Here is a 10252-nt window from a genome sequence, read left to right as displayed (position 1 = left end):
GATATTTTACATAAAAATCTCAGAACATATTTCTTATAATCAACAATCATTTTATAGATGAGGAACTAAATTACAGGACTCTCAGATGAATGGCTCTATCTCTCTCCCTGAGGCTCCACTGAAGACCAGCATCAACTCCAACATCAAAACTCCAACATGAAGAGCTCTCAACTCTGTCCTTGGCCATGCCTTTTATCTGTGAGTCCCCACCTACCAAGGGATGGGGATTCCACACCCTAATGACATGGCCCAATCAAAGCCCTAATCATAACTTAATCATGCCCAGGTTCAGTTTACAAACATAATCCAGTATTTACTTTTGGAATCCATAATTATGTCAAACTGCTACAAATGTTAAGTTGTTAAATATCAGGAAGTGGCCATTTACTGAGCAGTAAGGAGGAAGAAATCCGCCCCCCCCCCACAGCCGAAAGTGATTTTTCTTTATGTGTAATACAAATCAAAATGACTGGGTCATACTCATCTCTGAAAATCTTGCATTCCACTCTATAATCTCCTCAGATATAGAAAATTGTGGGTTTTGTGGCACATCTGGGGCAAATTGTCCTACATTAGCTTTAAGACCAAAACCTCCTGTAAAGTTGCAAAAGTTGAGGATGTCAAACCTGGCATCCAATTTCCTTGCCTCATCCATATTCATTTGGTCACCAACATGATTTTTAAATTGTATGTTCTTCAGAAATGAGTGGAGCCAAATGAGACATAATTTTGTGAGGAAGTTTGTCCGAAGATTAAAGATAGAAAACCCAAATTAGGGAGCATCCATGAACCTATGTGAGCTCTGCTTCATAATGCAAATTTACTAGCATCCAATGAAATAAAAGAAATGAAAGTGAAGGGAGGGCAGACAGGTCAATATGGTGCAAAGTAAGGAGCTCCAAATGTCAACTTGCCCTACTGGGCAGTTAGTAATCACCCAGAACAGTCTAAAGGCTCTGTTTGGGGGCCTCTAGAGACCAGGGCATCCTGTAACATCTTTTAAAGAATGGAAGGAGACTGCCCATTTTCAGAAATTTGTGAATAGAACTCTCCATATTCTAGAAGCCTGCGCCAGCAATGCAAACCACCTTGGAAACTCTTCTGAGTCTGAAGTTGGAAGCTCCACTTTGCAAAAATGGAGAAGGAAGTGAAGGCTGGGCACCAAACTTCAGCTGATTAGTAACCTTAACTGGCTTAAGTATAATCCTAAGAACAGCAACAGTTTGAAGCTGCCCAAGTCAGAAAAATACCTGAAGCCTCCATTTTAACTCTGCCCCTGGCATGGTAAGAGGCAGGGCTAACTGAAAATCATAGTGACGGTAGGGATGGGTTTCTTTCCACCAGAATTGGATAGTCGCCCTAGCCTAGGCTCCTGCCCCACCACTGGCAGGGAGGAAGATGGAAGGACCTGAAGCAGCCTCTCTGAGTCACCACAGGTGATTTTGACCAGCACAGACTAAATAGTTGGAAACCTTGGGTCTGCTGGTCTGTAAGCACCTTCAATTCAAGCTTCACCTCTTCCCCACTTAGGAAAGAAAGGGGCTGGTGTCTCCTCAGCCTTCACGGGAACTGCAGATGCATTTGGACTGCAGAAAATCAACTATTGAGCACCTGTGTCTCCACCTCTACACCTGATAGAACAAAAGAAGGACTGTGTTTCCCCCTCCTCTCTGGGTAATTGCATGTGCTTGTCTCTGAGACAGAATGAATAGTGAGATATATAGCTCTATTACTGCCCCCAGATAGGAGAGGAGGGGAGCTGGGTTACCTCAGCCTTTCTGGGCAATGGCTGGCACTTTCATCCTGCATGGATAGAACTGGTAGGTACATGTTTATCTGCCCCCAATCTGAACAGGAAAGGAAGAGTTGATGTTTCCCCAGCCTTTCTAAGCAATGGCAAGTTCTTTCAGCCTGCATGAATTCAACTTTGGTCACCTGTGGGACTGAACCCATGACACAATCAGATAAGAGGGAGCTGGTGTTTCCGTAGTCGCTCTAGGCAATGGCAGACACTTTGTGGCATGCATGGAATGAACTGTAAAGGGCTTCTGGATCCAGTCTCACATGCTAAAAGCTTAAGAAGGGACTTATGTTTCCTCAACCTCTTCAGGAATTGGCAGGCATGTTGGGCCTACACAGACTAAACTGTTGTGCAATTCTGTTCCCCCTCCTAAAGGGCAGCTGCTCAGGCCACTGAAACCATATTTGCTCCACATGGATATGGTTGTTGGGTCCTCCAGAGGGTCCATCTCCACGTCTAGGACTAAGGGGTCCTGGAGCTCAGTCAGCCTAGCTGAGTCTGCGATTTAAGACCCACAGGGCATAGATTGAAGCCCATAACTGAATCTCTAACCCTACCTAAATGAGGGGAGGGAAAGGGACCTGAAACTTCATCAGTCTCTCCAGGCAACTACAGGCAGTCTTGGCCTGCACAACTTGGATTATTACACATGGCTGAGGTTCTTTCCCCACCCCTGACAAAGAAGAACTATTGGAGAAGCTTAATCAGTCCCCTGGGCCATTCAGGCAATTTCAGCCACCACAGCTTAAAACACCAAATTAATCCTCAGTTCCTACTACAAAACCAGAAAACGAGAAAAGGCCAGAAGGCCCTAAAGTAAAAGGAGAACCTGCATCCATTATAAATATATCTTGTAATCCAGATGCCAAGAAACCAACAACAAAATAAAATCAAACCAAGAAATAGGAAGACAGGGGCCATTTAAAGGAACAAGATAACCTTTCAAATGAAAAAGGATTTGAGACAATGAATCTTTTTTTTTCTTTTATTCTCTCTTTTTTTTAATGTTACCCCATTCCTCTATCCAACAGCCTCTTTCATCATCATGGGGCATTCATTGAGTTTGGTGAATACATTTTGGAGTACTGCTGCACCACATGGATAATGTTTTATACTGTAGGTTACACTCTTCTTCAGTCAACCCAGTGGGCCATGGCAGGACCTACAATGTCCAGCATGGGTCCTTGAAGTAACACCCAGGACAACTCCAAGTTCTGAAAATGTCCCCGCATCATATCTCTTCTTCCCTTTCCCCACACTCAGCTGCTACTGTGGCCACTTTCTCCACATCAATACTATAAGGTCTTTCATTACTAATCACAATAGTTCCATAGTAGGATATCAGTAAGCCCACTCTAATCCATACTCTATTCCTCCATCCAGTGGATCCTCTACCTCTATTTAGAGAGGAAGCTTAGATTCCACATGAATGATGGATGCAATTCTCCCACTTGCAGTTGTAGGCACACTTGGGTCCTTGGTGTGGTGGTTGACCTTATTCTCCTCCCTGACAACTGGCCAGGGTAAGTCCAATAGACCAGAGGGTAGGAGTTGCAAGTCAGCTGAGGCTCAGGGCCTGGAGTCATATGAACAGTCTAGAGATTCAGTTTCTTCTGAGTATACACCAGTCCCAATGACAAGCACAGGTCTGGTAAAAGTAACAGAAGAGGCATTTGTAAAAAGGTTACATATGAGTCTAACACCATCACAATAAGGAACACAAACTCCAAAGTAAAGCCAACTGACATGACATTGAAATCCAGAGCCAGATTATCCACGACATTAGAACCTGTGGGTCTCTATAGACCTCAGGAGAACCAGTACCTGATCTTGTATCTACTTTGGCTGTCTCTGGGAACCTGCTGAGGCATGCATAAGCGTGACCCCTCTGATGACCTCTTATCGTAGCCATATAAAGTCATTTGACCTTTCCATTTCCCCCTTTTATTTAAGGTCAAAAGTCAGTTTTTTACACCTGATATTACATGTAGGCTGAGATATTCTGCAGGTCTAAGTTGACACTTTTATTCCAGGTCTTTTCCTAGTTATATCATCAGCTGGTGCTTGGTAGTAATCACTTGGCGCCAAGGAGGCTCATCTGCAAGAGTCATGTCCCTTGCTAGGGGGAAAGTAATTCATTTACATGCTAAGTTTGCCTTAGAGAGTGGCCATATTTAACCAATATGGAGGTTCTCAGAAGGTAACTCTTAAGCACCCTGCAATTCTAGGACTAGTTCGTATTTCAGGTGCACAGGCTCATAAACATAGTCATCAGTATAAAGGGCTAATTTTTGGGCAATGCTTCTTTATTGATCTTTGCCATTGCACTTGGGGGATTGTTGCTGTTCCATTTTTTAATATGATAGAGCTCCGCTGGCTAGGAACTCAGAACTCCCTCAGTTGTCATATTTTACTGGAATCACTATGAAAATATCCCAACATTTTTATATACCCTGTATACATGCCCTGGAGAACTCCCTCCCAACCGTGTAACCCCTATCAATAACCCCACCCCAGTGTCCCTCCCCTGCCATATTTGAACCTTTCTGTGGTCCAAAACTTCTTCAAAAATGAAGCCTAATATATTGCATGTACTGTCAATAGTAAAATGGAATGTAATGATGGGTTTAAAGGTTAGATATGGAATACATACTAATCTAGAAGAATTAAAGTAAAAATCTACTGAGGTGTAAAAAATGAAAAAATGAAAAAGATTTGTTTTTGAAGTTTTACCTTTAATCATTGCAATTTTTCTAATTATCAAATAATTATTAAGTTATTATTGTCTTCATAAAAGGTTTAGATCACAGTAATTCACATATACAATATACAGTACTCCCACATATCCAACCTCAAACACTTTGTCCCTTCCCTAGCACTGATCTTTTTACATGTTCATATTATATTTGCTGCAGTTAAGGTACAGATATTGAGACAATAGCTTTCAAACATGGTTCTATTTGGATTTACATTATATTTTATAATGTATACTATACAATTTTCTAAAATTTTAGTTATCTTATGTTTTACATTATGGTTTATATTTTAGCCTATGGACTTTTATATATTTTTGGTATAATTTAACATGTCCTATATCCATCATTTCATGATCTTGTGGAATACTTCCATTGCCTTCACAGTTACACTGATTCCATCTAGTCAATACCTCTTCCTCCTTTCCCTCAGGACCCACAGTGAAATACAATCTTCATTACTTGAAGGACCATATTCAGAAACACTTGCCACAATTTTGAGTCTTGACATGCTTGACTGCGCTAACCCATTGTGAGCTACCAATCCTCTTGAGAGATACAATTCCCTCTATTTGAGAACATCAGTCCTCCCAAGGATGTGGGTTTACCTTTACTCACATTGTATAGGTCTCCATCCAATGGAATAACCCACTATGACAAAATGAGCACTCACACACTCCCTAGAAGCCTGCCCTGTGTCAAATGCCCTCCCCCCATTAAGCATCCTAAACAGGTAACCTTCTTTATTATATATCCTAAGAGTTTTTGTGGGAATGCAGAAGGATCCAGCTCTTCTGGAGGACAGTTTGGCAGTTTCTCAAAAAACTAGCTATAGATTTGCCATATTTCCCAGCAATTCCACTGCTGGATGTATACCCAGGAGAAATGAAAACAAGGACACAAACCAACATATGCACACCAATGTTCATAGCAGCACTATTCACTATTGCCGAAAGTTGGAACCAACCCACATGCCCATCAGTAGATGAATGGAATGTATTCCAATACATACAATGGAATATTACTCAGTTATAAGAACAAATGCAGTACAAACACATGTGATAACATGGGTGAATCTTGAGAACCTTATGTTGAGTGAAGCAACCCAGTCATTGAAGGACAAATATCACATGACCTCAATGATATGAAATAAGTAAACCAAGCTGTCGCAGAGAGCTAGAGACTGGATGATAGGCTTAAAGGAAGTTGGGGGGTAGAGGAAGGTTGCAAGCTGACAGCTACATGGGTGATATCTATGATAAGCTGGAGGTAAGTATTTGTACAGGGAAGGGATAAAATGGGGGCTTAGGGATAACTTTGAGTGGGGCTTTGAAGGCTTGAGGCAGGTTAGGGATGGAAGGATGGGTCAGATGGCCCAAGAAATTGGGGGGGGGGGGGAGAGTGGGGGGAACATTTGAACATAGGAGATTATCAGGTGTGTGATTGAAACTATAATGTTGAGCAAACTCTCTAGTAACACCTAATCTTAGATTTCATACAATTCTTAATAAATTCAATGAGATGGAAAAAGATTAATTATATTAAGAAGACATGGGATGAGCAAAAAGAGGAATTTTAAAGTATATGTAGAAAAAGATCATATCTTATGAGAATGAAGTGGTCAATAAATTTAATTAAAACACACTGGAGGCATATAACAGTAAATTTGAGAAGGCAGCAAAAAAGTTCAGTGAGCTTGAAGACATGGCTTCCAAATGCAAACATACAAGGGACAAATATGGAAAAGAATGGGGATAATTTAACTGAGTTTATGGAAATAAATGACAGAAAGAGACTTTCAAACATACGTGTCATTGGTTTCCCAACAATTGAAGAGAAATGAAAAGGAGCAGAAGGGTTATTTTAAGAAAAATAGTAGAAAATATTGCAACTCTATTGAAGGACACAGAGATCCATATCCAAGTTGCACAACATATTGCCATCTGAATAATTCCATATAGACCAACTCCAAAACACATAGTAATTAGTATGTCAAACAGCAAAAACAGTAAGAGAATTCTGAGAGCAGCAAAAGAAAATTCATGCATAACATATAATGCATACTAAATAAGATTGAAAAAAGATATTCCATGCATGCAGTAACCAAAAAAATGCTAGAATCGCTCTACTCAGATCAGTTGGAATAGACATTAAAAACAAAATTTTTATTAGAGACGAGGAAAGACATTTTATATTAATAAAAATGGCAAAACACTTTGAAGAAGTAAGAGCCATAAATTCATGTAGACTTAAGCAAGATGCCTCAAGATGAATGAGGAGAACTCTGGAAAAACTGAAGGGAGAAAAAGATGCTTCTACAATAATTGTGGAAACTTTAATACACCAAACATATAGTTGGCTAGAACATTTGCACAGAAGATCAAAAAAGAAAAAAAGAGCTTGAATAATGTGACAAATGGTCTAAACCTTATGGACATATACAGAGCATTGCAACCCCGTATAGCAAGATACACATTCTTTTAACTACTCTTGGATCTTTCATCAGGATAGACTGTATGTGTCATATTGCAGATCTCAATAATTTCAACAAGAGCTAAATTATACAAAACACTTTGATCATAATGGAATGAAATTGGAAATCAACAAGAGGCAGAAAATTGGAAAATTTACAAATATCTGGACATTAAACAACAAATTATTAAATAATCAATGGGTCAAAGAAGAAAATTGATGATATCATATATATCTTGAGATGAATGGAAATGAGAACACAGCATATATGAACCTGTAGGTTGCAGTGAAGGCAGTGCATAAAAAGAAATTTAAAGTCATCGATGCTTACATTTAAAAAGAAGAGTTAAAATCAATAACCTAACTACTCACCTTGAGAAACTAGAAGAACAGAAAAATAAGGCCAAAACATGTAGAAGGAAAGAAATAACAAAGATTAGAACAGAAATAAATGAAATCGAGAATAAAACAATAAAAATACAAAGAATTAACAAAATCAAAAGTTGGTTCTTCAAGAAGATAAACAAAATTGGCAAACACTTATGTAGACTGGCAAAGGAAAAGGAAAAAAATAGAAGATTAAAATAAATAAATAAATAAAAATAAAAATAAAAATTGGGCCATTGCTACTGAGCACTTAGAAATAAAAGATATCATAACAGGAAATTATGACCAATTGTTTGCAAGAAAACCAGAGAATGTAGATGAAATAAATAAATTCCTAGGAATGTAAAAATAAACTACACTGATTCTAGAAGAAAAAAAGACCTCAACAAACCAATCACATGTAATGAGATTGAAGCCATCATCAAAAAAAAAACACACACACACAAACAAACAAACAAACCAAAAAATGCATTAAAATGCAATGCCCAGCACCAGATGGTTTCACAGGTGAGTTCTTCCAAGCATTGAAAGAAAATTTAATAACAATTTAAACAAATTTAACAATCTCAAGTGTCTCCAAAAATTTTAACAACTAGGAATGACTCCGAACTCATTCTAGGAAGCCACAATCACCCTAATAACAAAGCCATATATAGATACTAGGAATAAAGCACATTAAAAACCCATGTCTCCAATGACTATGGATGCAAAATTCCTCAACAAAATACTAGATGATTGAATCCAATGACACATTAAAAAATGTATTCATTATTATCAATTGAGTGTTAATGAGGCATGAAGGTGTGGTTCAACACAAGAAAAACAATCAGCATAATAGAGCACAAAATAAATCTAAGAAGAAAAATCATACCATCTTTTAGATTAATGCAGAAAAGGCATTTGAGAAATCACAGCTCTTCTTTTTTTTTTTCATAAAAAATACTACAAAAGATAGGAACCAAATCAAACTTTTCCAACGTGATAAAGGCCATGTATGAAAAACCCACAGTGACATTGTACTTAATGGTCAAGTACTGAAAGCTTTCCCATTGAGATCAGGAAAAAGAAATGCGTGTCCACTGTCACCATTGTTGTTCAATATACTGCTATAGTTTCTTGGTAGAGTAATAAGGCAAACAATAATAAAAGGCATCCAAGTTGGAAAGGAAGAAGTAAAATTTAACTATTGCACATGATATAATCTTCTTTCTAGAAATTCCAAAAAAAATCTACAATACAGCCACTAGAGCTAATAAACAAGTTCAGTAATTTTACCAGATTTTGTCTAGGTTCTTGACTATGCTGCAGAAATGAATTTCAAGAGCATGCCTGGTGAGTTAGGCCAGTAATCTATTCAGGCAGGGAAGCAGGAGAAATGGGAGAAAACAACAGATCAGGGGTCCCACTTGAGAGAAAATGGATGAAAAGTGATAAATCAGGCTGATTTACAGACTACAGTTTCCCATTATAAATTATAAATCCTGAGGTTACTTCCATAGTGATCCAAGAGAGGGAGAACGCAGATATCATCAGGGTGCGGAGGCAAGAAAGAGTGTTCAGGCCTTGCACCCAGTTTTTTTTTTTTTTTTAATATTTATTTATTTTTTAATTACATTAAAAAAAATATATGAGGTCCCATTCAACCCCACCGCCCCCGCCCCCCACTCCCCCCACAGCAACACTCTCTCCCATCATCGTGATACATCCATTGCACCTGGTAAGTTCATCTCTGAGCATCACTGCACCCCATAGTCAATGGTCCACATCATAGCCCAGACTCTCTCACGTTCCATCCAGTGGGCCCTGGGGGGATCTACAGTGTCCCGTAATTGTCCGTGAAGCACTATCCAGGACAACTCCACGTCCCGAAAACGCCTCCACATCTCATCTCTTCCTCCCGTTCCCCACACCCAGCAGCCCCCATGGCTACCGTTCCCACACCCATTCCACATTTTCTCTGTGGACATTGGATTGGTTGTGTCCATTGCACACCTATGTCAAGTGAGGGCTTAGATTGCACATGGGTACTGGATGCACTCTTCCCGCTTCTAGTTGTAGACACTCTAGGCTCCATGTTGTGGTGGTTGCCCTTCTTCAACTCCATGTTAGCTGAGTGGAGTAAGTCCAATAAGTCAAAGTGTAGGAGCTGAAGTCTGTTGAGGCTCTGGGCCTGGGTGTCATATTATCAGTCCAGAGATTCAAATCCCCTACATATATCTTAAACCCAGCACCAACTACAATTCCAATAAAGTAGCATGCAAGTCTTGTGAAAAGAGATCCCCTCTGAGTCCATTTCCATCACGCAGAAACACCAGCTCCAAAGAAGGGCCATCTGTCATGGCAGTGAACCCCTTCTGCCATGACCATAGAACCCGTGGGTCTCTTTATCCCTCAAAAGAACCAATACCTGGGGTTGTATCTACCTTATCTGTCTCTTAGACTCTGTTCAGTTGTACATAGGGCTATTCCTTCTGACAACCTCCAGACTCTTTTTTAGAGACTCACAGCCTTATAATCTCATTTCTCCTTTCCATTTCCCCCTTACATTAGGTCAAACCGCTTCCCGAAGTCATGTTATTATATGTAGACAGGTATATTCTGCTGTTCCGCATTGAATCTTTAATTCAAGGTCATTTTCTAGTTGCTTCTTCAGCTGGTATGTGGTAGTGATCCCTCGGTGCCAGGGACGCTCATCCCCGGGTGTCGTGTCCCACACTGGGGGGAATGCATCACATCTACACACTGAGTTTGGCTGTGAGAGTGGCCACATTTGAGTAACATGAAGGCTGTCAGGAGGAAACCCCCAGGCACAATGCTACTCTAGGCCTTGTTCTTATTG

The sequence above is a fragment of the Dasypus novemcinctus genome, chromosome 30 (assembly GCF_030445035.2).
Source record: "Dasypus novemcinctus isolate mDasNov1 chromosome 30, mDasNov1.1.hap2, whole genome shotgun sequence".
Taxonomy (NCBI): Eukaryota; Metazoa; Chordata; class Mammalia; order Cingulata; family Dasypodidae; genus Dasypus; species Dasypus novemcinctus.
Note: the sequence above shows the minus strand (reverse complement) of the source record.